The following is an 11,459-nucleotide window of genomic DNA, read 5'->3' as shown; positions in this document are numbered from 1 at the left end:
GAGTCTCACTCAGTTGCCCAGGTGGGAGTGCCGTGACATGATCTCAGCTCACTGCAACCTCTGCCTCCTGGTTCAAGCATTTCTCTTGCCTCAGCCTCCTGAGTAGCTGGGATTACTATTTTAAATAGAAAATCTAACTACTATAAGAGGATTTTCTACTAAACTTATGACCACAAGAACAAGAAAGTTTATAGTGTTACATTATAACTGGGGTGAATTTGTGTCACATCCCAGAAGCCCATCCATAGCATCTTGCTGGGATGGGATGCAAGGTAAATGGGGACTAGAAAAGGATAGTGGGGAAAGGGAGCTTGGACACTGGCTTGGCTAAATGGACTGGATCCCCAAAGTGAGTAACAAGTACTTACATGTACATTGTACATAACAGGGGAGCGAACTTGGACTTGACTCTGGCAGATGCTGGTGTCATAGGTTAGTTAATTAATTGATGGGGCAGATCAAGGGAATTGGTGATACATCAGCCAACCAATGACAGTGTGAATCTGGGAGTGATCAATCTGTTTAGAGTACACCTTCACACACACCTGTGAGGGAAAACAGGAAGGGAGCCAGATGAAGGTGGGAGAGCCATCAAGACTGCAATGCAAGTCAGTACTCAGGTGAAGTAAAGAAGAGAGGAAGCAGGGTTGGGTGGGAGCCTCTTAGATTGCAGTGTACAACCATCAGGGAGTCCTATAACTGAAGTCACCCATAAGCGAAGTCCAACATTGCTTAAGAATTGGCCTGCCTTAGTATCTCTGCTGCACCCAGTTATTGGCTGGGGAGCACCCTGTGGGAATAGTGGCCTTGGCAAAAACACAGTGATGGATTTTGGAGTGTAGCAACTGGGGCCATCAGTCAATTACCTCCTGGAAGACAGAGATCTGAGGGATGTATTTTCATGGCCTCCAATACATCTAATTTCTCTTCCTCCTATACTCTTCTTGGCTTAATCCATCCCAGCCTTACTTGACTTCTCTAGTGTTCCCTGAACATATCAAATGTACTCCTAACTCAGAGCTTTTGTAGTGACTGTTTCCAGGACTTCCATTAGCCTAAAGGTTGTCTTTGTGAGAATTAGGAAAAGGTGCCCCTTTCTCAAGGTACACTCTTACATGGCTGCCCTGGGCCTGTTCTCCTTGCGTGGCACACTGTTCTCTCAGATACTTGCAATGTTGGTTCTGTTGTTTCTTTCAGGTCTTTGCAGATATTGTCATTTTAGTTACACTTTCCTTTACCCTATTTTAAAATAGTCCTCTCCATGAAACACACATAATTTCTCTTTCCTGTTTTACTTTTCTCCATGGAACTTATCCCTTCTGATATGCTGTATATTTTCTAATTCATTGTATTGTTCTTTTCACACTAACATAAAGTCTTTCCATGAGGGTGGGTTTTTTTCTTTTCTTTTTTCCTGTTTTGTTTACTGCTTTATCTGCGGAATCCTGAAACATGCCTGAAACATGGTAAGTACTCAAATATGAGGTGTCTTCATAAATTTCATGGAAAATATGTATTCTGAAAATACTATGGATAGATTTTAAAAATTCTTACACCCAAATAAACTTGTACTAACTTTTTATAAAGTGTATAAACATAATCTGGCTTGAGTCACTAAGAAGGATAAGATGTTAGTTTGAAAAGAACCCCTAATAGAGCAACGTGAATTCTGCTAAAATTGAAGCAAGCACAAATGTCAAATTTATGTCGAAACTTGGGTGAACAAATGGTAAAATCACTGGCACTTTATGAAAACTTTATGTGGACAATGCCCCAAAGAAATCAGAAGTTTACAAATGGATAATTCATTTTAAGAAGGTGTGAGACAATGTTAAAGACAAAGCCTGCAGTGGCAGACCATCCACATCAATTTGCGAGGAAAAAAATTTATCTTGTTCATGCTCTAAAGAGGACTGATGATTAACAGCAGAAACAATAGCCAATGTGGTAGACATCTCAACTGGTTATAATTTCAACAGAATTTTTAAACAAGTAGCATCAAGATCCTTGAGTATTTCTTCAAAGAATTGTAACAGGAAATGAAACATGGCTTTACTAGTACAATTCTGAAGACAAAGCACAATCAGAGCAATGGCTACCAAGAGGTAGACGTGGTCCAGTCACAGCAAAAGTGAGCCAGCCAAGAGCAAAGGTCATGGCAAGAGTTCTTTGGGATGCTCCGAGCATTTTGCCATTGGCTTTCTGGTGGGCCAAAGAATGATGATATCTGCTTATTATGAGAAAGTTAGCCAAAGCTTTATTTGAAAAACATTCAGGAAATCCTCACCAGAGTCCTTCTCCACCACGACAATGCTCCTGCTTATTCTTCTCCTCAAAAATGGACAATTTTGTGAGGGTTTCTATGAAAAATTATTAGGCATCCACCTCATGGTGCTGATTTGATCCCTTTTGACTTCTTTTTGTTTCCTAATCTTTAAAAAGCTGTAAAAGGCACTCATTTTTTTTTTTTCAGTTAATAATGTAAAAAAGACTGCATTGACTGGCCAAATTCCCAAGACCCTCAGTCCTCTAGGAATGGACTAAATGGCTGGTATCATTGAGTGCAAACTGTCTTGAACTTGATAAAGTTTATGTTAAGAAATAAAGTTTATAGTTTTTATTTTTACCTTTCAATTCCATTTTCCCACAAAGTTTTTGAAGTCCCCTCATATTTGTTGACCTTCCTTTTAAATACTTCTTGTTGCTTGTCTTCCTTTGTCTCTAGATCTTTTCTTTTCCTCTTAGCTTTCTTTTACCTTAAAATTTTTGGCTAATCCATGACTATGTTTTCTTCATGGCTTCAACTCATTCTATTAAGTATCTATAGGCTTCCACTAAGCTTTGCTGCTTCTTCCTACAACCTGAATCTCTTTGTATTTTATGGTTCTAATTAGTAAAACAGTCTGTCCGAAACTTATTTCTATTTTGGGGCACACTTTTTTTTTTTTTTTTTTTTTTACCAGGCCACTATACAGCTGCAGGCCACTGGTTAACTTATAAACCAGCTTGCACTGGATTCCACACTTAGACTCCTTAGCCATGTTGGGAGAATTCAAACCATGGTTACTCAGGGCTATCTGCCCTCTCTCCCCTAGGTGAAGCAGATACCTAAACTCTGTAGGTGTTAAAATTATTGGTTTAGTTTTGTAATATATGGAAATAGGATCTAAGTTGGATATCAAAGATTTTCAAAATGTGTTCATCTGTATTATCTGTTCCTAACCTACATTTAGTTCATTCATTTTTTAAAAAATGTCCCTTACACCATGTAATGGCTAAGGACCCTGGCTGGAGATCTCAGTTTCTATAATTGATTGCCATTCCCTCATCAATTATATATCTGAAAAGTTTCTTGAATATACATCTGTCTCTGGATTCCCACATATGTTTCCTTAATTAGGTTTCTCCAGACTTAACTTCTCACTTCTATATAGATTCCACACCTTTACTAGAATATCTTTTAAAATACTAATGCAACCAGGTCATTTTTCTCTTCAAAATCCTTCCATGATAAATACTGCAGTTAGACAAAAAAAATAAATAAAATGTTAAGATGGTTGAAAAATAAGAAAAAGGTAAATCATATGATTGTACAATTCAAATCCAAAAGCATCTTCAAACAAGGTAATAGAAATAAGTAAATTTAATACAATTGTTAGATGCAAGATAAACTTACAAAAATCAGTTATTTTGATTATTAGCAAGAAACAATGGAAAAAATTGTAAAATTAATTAATTCCATAGTAGCATCAAAAATTAAATAGTTAAGAATAGATTTAATGAAAGATGTATATGATCTCTACACTGAGAATTATAAAACATTGCTGAGAGAAAGGAGGCCTAAATAAATGGCAAGATATACCATTCTCAAGAATTGGAAGCCTCAATATTATTAAGATTTAAATTCTCCCCAAACTGATCTATCGAATCAATACACTTCCAAATGAAATCCCAATGTGTGTGTGTGTGTGCTCTGCATGTGAAAATTGTCAATTTGATTTTAGAATTATACGTAATTGCAAAAGTCTTAGAAAGTACAGGACAATTTTGAAGGAGAAAAACACATTTGGTGGATTTATATCACCGTATTTCAAGATTTACTATCAAGATAGTATATATAGGTGCAATGAAAAAAAAAACCAAACTAATAAAAGACTCAATGGAACAGAATATAAAAATCAAGAAGTAAACCCACACATATATGGTCACTTACGTTCAAGAAAGATGTACATCATTGCAATATGGAAATGATGGCCTTTATAGTAAATGATGCTATAACAATTGGATATCCACACAGAATAAATGAATCTTTAGCCCCATCTCTGATCCATATCTCATACCATACACAAAAATTAATTTGAGATGGATTATAGACCTAAATACATGAATGATAAGACAAAATTTATAAAGTAAATTGTATAGGAAAATATGTTCATGACCTTGGCATAGGCAAAAATTTCTTAAGTAAGACATGAAAAGCACCAACCATAAAACAAAAAAATTTTGATAAATCTGACTTCATTTAAATTAAGAACTTATGATAATAAGACACCCGTGGAAGAGTGAAAAGACAAGTCACAGATTAGACGAAAGTATTCACAATGTTTACGTGCAACAAAGGACTCCAATTATATTCAGAATAAACAAATAACTCATAATAAGGAAAAGATGAACAACATATTTAAAAAATAAGCAAAGACTTGAACAGATCCTTCAGAAAATAGGATATCCAAATGGCCAATCAGCATTTGCAAAGGTATTTAATATCATTGTTCATCAGGGAAATACAAATTTAACACACAAGAAATATCACTATACTGTACCAGTCTGACTTAAACTAAAAGGACTACTGCCAATACTAAATGCTAGGACAGACACAGATCAACTAAAATTCTTATACAATTATAAAATTGCTGTGAGAAATAAGTTTATTACAACCACTTGAGAAAACTGGTTTTGCATTATCTTCTAAAGCTAAAGATAATGACCTAGGAATCCCACTCTTAGATATGTGCATATAAGATATGAGTGTGTATGTCTACATAATGATTTGTACAAAAATATTTATGGCAGTTTTATTTACAATAGCCCCAAACTGGAAATAATCAACATTTTCAGAAAGAGGAAAATGATGCTATGGACTGAATTGTGTCCTCTCAAAATTCATGTTGAAGCCCTAACCCACAATATGATGGTACATGGAGATTTAGCCTTTGGGAGATAATTAGTTTTTGAAGAGGTCATGAGGATACAGCGTTCATGATAGGAAGAGAAAGAGACAGGCACTAAGGAAAGGCCAAGTAAGGACACAGTGAGAAGTTGGCCACCTGTAACCCAAGGAAAGAGCTCTCAGCAGACACCAGTCCTGCTGGCACCTTATTCTTGGACTTTCCAGCCCCCAGAACTGTGAGAAAATAATGTTCTATATGGTATGTTCTTAAGGGAGTCCAAGCTGACTAAGACAAATGGTAAATACATTGTGATATATTCATACAAGTAAGATATACACAGTAGTAAAAATGAATGAACCACTGACTCAAACTACATTGATGGATTGCAAAGATACTAGGCTGGTGGAAAAAAAGCCAGATAGGAAAGAATGCAGACTGTTGAAAGTCATTTATATAAAGTTTGAGATAGGCAGAACTAATTGATAGTTATCTCTGAGGGTGAGGAGGGTCTCACTTAGAAGGGCCATGAAAGTACTTTATAGGGTATTTCAAATATTCTATGTCTTGATTGGAATGGTGGTTATATATCAAAATTCATTATACTTAAGATCAGAGGGTTCTACATAAGAATGTTTAGAAAAATCTCCACTGGGTCCCTCTTTTTCTTTGTATGACACATAATAGATGCCCTTTATTATTTCAGTTTAATTTTCTCCACCTCCTGCACCACCCTTTTTTTTTTTTTGAGACAGAATCTTCTTTTTTTTGAGACGGAGTCTCGCTCTGTCGCCCAGGCTGGAGTGCAGTGGCCAGATCTCAGCTCACTGCAAGCTCCGCCTCCCGGGTTTATGCCATTCTCCTGCCTCAGCCTCCTGAGTAGCTGGGACTACAGGTGCCCACCACCTCGCCTGGCTAGTTTTTTGCATTTTTTTTAGTAAAGACGGGGTTTCACCATGTTAGCCAGGATGGTCTCGATCTCCTGACCTCATGATCCGACCATCTCGGCCTCCCAATTGAGACAGAATCTTGCTGTATTGCCCAGGCTGGAGTGCAGTTGTGTGATCTCAGCTCACTGTAACCTCCGCCTCGAAGGTTCCATTGTGCTTCACTTGACACATGTGTCTTGGGTTCCAGGTCTGCTACTTCTTAAGCTTCACACTTTTTCAACTCCATATCATCACTCATTCTTATGAATTGTCTCATCCTAAAAGTCCCTTACCACTTTTTGCCTGATGAAATCCTACATGTATTTTGGTGTTCAGTTCAATTAGTGAATTCTTTTCTGATACTTCCAAGCAGAAATATTCCTCTGTTAGAACATTGTTCCTGTACAAGACAAGTCATAGGTTAGAAGAAGGTATTCACAGTGATTACATGGAACAAAGGACTCCAATTATATTCAGAATAAATAAATAATTCATAAATTAATTAGGAGAAGATGAACAACATATTAAAAAAAAGCAAAGATTTGAGCATTTATTATTTCCTTCTGCAATTAGCTGCATGTGAATTTTCCCATTAGAGTGTGAACCCAAACCCCTTGAAGGTAAGTACCATGATTAGTTAATCTTTACATTTTAGGCATATAGCACAGTACTAAAAAATATATTAGTGCCTAGAATAATTAACAGAACATACTTTCTAGCCCTGTTGCCAGAGAGAGAAATGTAAAGTCATTGCACCAGAAGTGCTGTAGTGTCCATTTTTACTCAAGTGAGATGTCTGATATTTGCATCCGGAACTGAAAAGGAAGAGATTATTAGTGCCAATAGAGCTTTAACTTTTCACCTTCTGTCACCAGAGCAGGAGATGGCTGATCATGCAAAGAACACTTAATTGTCAGAGAGACTGCAGATCCAGCATTCTTGGAGAGTCAGCTGCTGCATTATGCAACCATTCTCAGGATTAACAGACATAGACTATACCTTAGTTGGGCTCTTTGTTTGTTTGTTTGTTTTTTAAGGAAAAAAGACTCAAGCCATGTACCAAGCAATGTAATAGAACAAAAGGGACTTCAAGGCAGTACATGCATTGAAATTGGAGTAGTAAATCCTTCAGAAACCCAAAATAACTCTTGGGACTGGGCACTTTATCTGTTTTCTTTACCAACTATTTTATCCTTTCCCAATTCTACTTGAACTTGACCCTTCCTTGAATTTGGCCTTTCATGTTTTCTCTGTTCACTTCTGTCATACCCTTTCAATTTTATATTCACCATTAACTGCCTCACTTGATCTATATTACTTAATTCAAGTTCCCAAGGGTGATCCTGATTAACCCAATTCATTTTCCTGCTAAGTTATGACCTAGGTCACTAGCCCTTCTCAGCAGGCACCAAATTAAATAATTTCTCCATATATCATCATATATTGATATTTGCTTCATGTATTCACTAAATAGCAATTATTAGAGACTCTATGGCCAAAACTAGTAATCATACATTTCCTACTTTGAAAAATTGTAATGAGGTTTATGTTGTTTTGTCATTACATCCATATTAGTAGATATAAAATGAATATTTATTAACTTAGCAACAACCACTTGTGTCTAGAAAATATTCTCCAGTCACTTTCGGAGATGTTACATATATTTAAATCACAGCAGAAACTCAAAAATTGTTGTTGGTTGAGTTGGAAATTTAAATATGCTTTGCTCATCCTCAGCAAAATAGATTATTATACTGTTGTGATGATTGCAAATAATTTAAGAAATATCTCAGGGGCAGTCCACACATTAAATTTTCCCTTTTTCTGTCTCTGCAAATATTAAATGCATAGAAAATAAAGCTAAGAATGAGACTCATTTCTATACACTTGAGCTTGTGTTTGCGATAGAAAAACCGAGCGTCAGATTCAAAGAGTTATTTATATTTCTAGTGTCATGCTTGTTTCTCTAGTAGTTGTGATTTAGGTACCTAAAAAAATACAAGTCTGTCATGTAATTTTGTCATTTAGTCAAAATCTGATAAAATTATTAAATTTAAATACAACTTTACAAGTTGCCTGAAGCATGATTTGTTCTATTTGCATTTTCCTTGAATGGGGCCTTGTCAAGCACTTGGTTGGATTCAGCATCGCTGAAAGTCAGCCCTTAATTCTGACTGCCCTTACAAATGGAGGAGAGCAGCCAGTTTCAACACATGACTCGGAGTTCATTTGGGGTTTTGTCGGCAGAGTGCAAAAAATATATATATGTTGTTATCGGTTAAGTGTGGAAATTGGCATTTCTGTAGATGTTATATGGCTATATAAATTACATCTGGATATTAAATTATTGGCACGGGCATTTGCTATTTTGAAGAAACTAATTAAGTCTAAATGACTAATTCCCAGTTGCAGAGTCATGAACACAAAATATGATTCATGGAAGTAGGCAGCACTTCACATCCAAGACATGGTAATGCTTTATTTGTGTGCATTTAAGGAAGACGGTGGCAGGAGTTCATTTGCTGCACCTGTTACCAAAAGTTGTGAAGGCAAGGAAGAGCCTGGAATTGTCTGCACATCATGCCCATTGGCACTTCAGGAATGATCGCTGATGCCAGCCCCACTCTGGCAACCCTGCTTCTGACAGCCTCGTCATGACTCACACACAATGAGCACAGAGCATGAAGACACTGAGATGAGGGCCTGAAAACCTCCACAGAAATCAGGGGTAAACAAAGGGGGCTGTTGAGGTGGGAGTAGAGAAATCATTTTCCTTTCTGTTTTATAACAAGTGATAGGCTTGCATTTGCTGATTTAAGAATATTTACAAAGCATATACATTATATTTGTTAGTTTTGCTTCTGGATTTGAATCAGGAGCTATCTTCATCACACATAATTTTCTTAAAGCACTGACTTTTTCTAAAAAATGTGACGCTTAGGGCTTGTGTAAAGGATGCTTAGAATTTGTATAAAACACTTGGTTCCTACTGTTTTGTAACTCTCCATCTGCTCTTCTCAGTAAGAAAAAAAACACGGGGCAGACAAGCATTGCTTACTGAAACTGCTATGGATGTAGTCATACTTTATTTTATTTCACTGCTCAACATTCATTTTTCTTTTTAAAACAGCATCATTACTGCTGTAATCAGAGGTCTGATGTTTTCTAGTCAAGGACAAATTAGACCAATCAGTTGCCCTGCTTTTGAATGTGAATCTTGAGTAGAAGAGTAGGCAGTATCTTAATGGTTAGCTTTCCACCCTCCTGCTAGTGGAGTCCTCGGCAGCCTTTGCCATCTGGGAGACAACTGTGGGAGCTCCTGCCTCTGAGCTTTGGGAGCTGACTTGCTTTCTGTGTGTATTCTGAAGCCTTGTTCTTCATCCTTTGATACATTTTGAACCCTTCTTCACTCCCTGATTTCCTTCCAATGAATTTTATGCCTAGTTTTCAAATACAGAGATTTTACTGATATATTACTTATAATTTTATTTTAAAATTTTCACTCAGAATGCAAATGATCATGATGCAAGTGACATTATGAAATAAAAAGCAAATTCCTCATAAGTATTATGCATTTATTGTTAATAACAAAATATTTAAAATTATCTCACAATTGTTGAAACCAATATGTCAGAAAACCATGGTTGAAAAATGCTGATATCTGGCCTTAGCACCTAATGGCAACCTGTTTCCAATTTTTATGTAGAGATGGTCTCTGAGATCTAGAGACCATCTACAGAGATGGTTTCAAACTTTAGGATCTGGGAATTTAAGACAACATAATTATACCATTTGTAGGAACCTACTGGAGTGGGAAAAATTCTACCTGAGGGAGGCTTTGGCTAAGCAGAAATGAAAATGGGAGGAAGGAGACTAGGGTGTATGTGGGAAAGACTGAAAGAAGAACTTCAAGGATGAGGTTGGAATAGGTTGAAAGGGAATACGTAGCTTTATCATACTGACACTTCTTTGGTGTGTTCCTGGGTTTTCCAGGTGGTAAGACACTAGGTAGGTCATTCACTCACTATGTAGACTACTTTTATTTATTTATTTATTTTTGAAGTCCTTGTCCTTTATTGGGCAAGGAGTGAGGGAAGCGGACAGACCGGTTGGACATAGTAGATGGGTGTGTGAGGACAAATGCTACCCAAAAGCCAGTCAACCCACACTCCCCTGAAATGGATGCTAATGCCCTTCAAACTCTGGGCAATGGTTTCACACAGCCTCTTCCAAGGATAAAAGAAGGGGTTCTTGTAAAGCTTCTTGTTACCCTCACAAAACAAGTTCTGAGTTCTGGTTTTTCTAGGACACTAACTCTAGTCACAAAGATCTCTGGAGTAATCAGGCATGGTGGAGTGGCAAGGTGAGTGTTTCAAAAGGATAAGTAGAACAGGAGTCTTGCCCAAACCCTGTTACAACGTCAGTGCCTGTATATGGCTTCTCAGCCCAACCAGAAATTGACAGAGAGGCATGTATGTGGTGAAAAGATACACGTATATTTAGGATTAATCAGCTGGACTCAGTTTAGATTATTCCAATTTTGTTGGCAACATCCAAAGCATTGTAATCAGGAGCCATTTGAACATATGCCTTCGTCTCTCCATCAGGCCGAATCAGGTGTTGACCTCGGCCCCTCAATGTCATAGAGCTTCTTCACAGCCTGTTTAATCTGGTGCTTGTTGGCTTTAGCATCCACAATGAACACAAGTGTGTTGTTGTCGTCTATCTTCTCCACGGCAGATTCAGTGGTCAGCAGAAACTTGATGATAGCATAGTGGTCAAGCTTGTTTCTCCTGGGAGTGCTCTTCCGAGGATATTTGGACTGCCTCTGGAGTCGCGGTGTCTTGGGCCGCCAGAAGGTGGTGATGTGCAGATCTTTTTCTGTGTGTGTGTGGCTGTAGATACCTTTCAACACTGCCTTCTTGGCCTTTAAAGCCTTCTCTTTGGCTTCTGCTTTGGAGGGGCAGGAGCTTCCTTCTTCGCTTTTGGCACCATCTTGTCTCATGGTTACTTTCATAATGATAGTCACTATATAAGAGAATTGCCTCACCGAAGAGTCTGTTGAGATAGCATTCATTTTGTAGATGAATGGCCACACTGTTGTAATCATAGCTAACTGAACCCACTTGTGAGTCACTAACACTGGGGCAGCCAATCTACAGTCTGCCCAGTGGCCTGTAATGATGGCCTGCTATGCAAAGCCCTTTTTTTTTTTTTTTTTTTATGTCCTGAAATTACTTGATGCTATCTAAAAACCTAAATCTTTTATTATTATTATTATTATTATTATACTTTAAGTTCTAGGGTACATGTGCATAACGTGCAGGTTTGTTACATATGTATACCTGTGCCATGTTGGTGT

At 37.4% G+C, this 11,459-nt stretch overlaps 1 pseudogene; it reads right to left on the bottom strand.

Annotated features, from left to right (window-relative positions):
* Positions 1–10,621: 10,621 nt before the first annotated feature.
* LOC105531093 lies at positions 10,622–11,092 on the bottom strand (annotated as a pseudogene).
* Between the last annotated feature and the right edge of the window lie 367 nt (positions 11,093–11,459).

The sequence above is a fragment of the Mandrillus leucophaeus genome, unplaced genomic scaffold, assembly GCF_000951045.1.
Source record: "Mandrillus leucophaeus isolate KB7577 unplaced genomic scaffold, Mleu.le_1.0 Scaffold864, whole genome shotgun sequence".
NCBI classification, from domain to species: Eukaryota; Metazoa; Chordata; class Mammalia; order Primates; family Cercopithecidae; genus Mandrillus; species Mandrillus leucophaeus.
Note: the sequence above shows the minus strand (reverse complement) of the source record. Positions and strands in the feature narration are given on the sequence as shown.